General features: G+C 45.4%; 1 pseudogene; it reads right to left on the bottom strand.

Annotated features, from left to right (window-relative positions):
* Positions 1-277: 277 nt before the first annotated feature.
* Positions 278-405, bottom strand: LOC123954739 (annotated as a pseudogene).
* Positions 406-1,146: the final 741 nt, after the last annotated feature.

The raw sequence follows: 1,146 nt of genomic DNA, 5'->3' as shown, positions 1-1,146 counted from the left end.
TTTTAAGATTTTATGTATTTATTTGACAGAGAGAGATCACAAGCAGGCAGAGAGGCAGGCAGAGAGAGAGAGAGAGAGAGAGAGAGAGAGGAGGAAGCAGACTCCCTAGCAGAGAGCCCGATGTGGGGCTCGATCCCAGGACCCTGAGATCATGACCTGAGCTGAAGGCAGAGGCTTAACCCACTGAGCCACCCAGGTGCCCAGACTAATTTATTCTTGACCGGAGAACAAGAATCAGGGCTACGATCAGAGATAAACCTGTTCTTAACAGATGAGTAACTATTCAGTGGGGAAATTTTTCTCATCCCCTTTGGGATTCATCATGAATTTCATAGGTCCTTCTATTAGCAATAATCGCGCCTCGGATAAACCTCATTGGCTACGATACTGCCACTGCGCAAAGCTTCATAGGTCCTTCTAATACGTATTTAGTGCTTACCCTGTTCTAAGCCCCATACTTACATGTTGCATTTAATCCTTGCTGTAACCCTCATTTTTCAGATGAAGAACCTGAGATTCTCAGGGGTTAAACAGTTGTTCAAGGTCACAGAGGTAGCAAATGGCAGGGCTGAATTTAACGTCAATTTCCTGCCTATTAACTACTTCTGCTCCTTAATTTTATGAGTGAGGGTGGGAGGACGAAGAAAGGAACAGCAGGTGGAGGGGCAGAATTGGAAACAGCAGGGAAAGGGAAAATCCCAAGGTGAGACACAGAAGAAGGAAGGAGATAGAGATGCGGCAAGTGGGTTTTGTCGATGACAGAGCCGGTCATTCCTGGATGAAGACATCTCGATCCAGGAGGGGGGACAAAGCTGTCAAGCCATTGTGAGGAAGACACCAAGTCTGGGGGTGGTGGCGGGGGACACTGGCAGGCTGACTGTAGAGCCTGTCTCTTACAGAGCTATTCTTCTTCCAATAATGTCATAGAAATATATAGAGTGAAGGAGGAGAGTGCGTTGGAATGAAATACTGTATAATTCATTTGTCTTCTTTACGGAGGAAATCTCCCTATAATTTATCAGTAGGAAAGGTTTAAGTGAGTTTTGTAGTTCCTTTTATATGCCCTTAAGAGGCAGGCTTCACTTTGCCAATGGAGGCTTTTTCATCATTCCCTGGACCACAAATGGGGATCATGCTTTAGAAGAA

This window comes from Meles meles, chromosome 12, assembly GCF_922984935.1.
Source record: "Meles meles chromosome 12, mMelMel3.1 paternal haplotype, whole genome shotgun sequence".
Classification (NCBI taxonomy): Eukaryota; Metazoa; Chordata; class Mammalia; order Carnivora; family Mustelidae; genus Meles; species Meles meles.
Note: the sequence above shows the minus strand (reverse complement) of the source record. Positions and strands in the feature narration are given on the sequence as shown.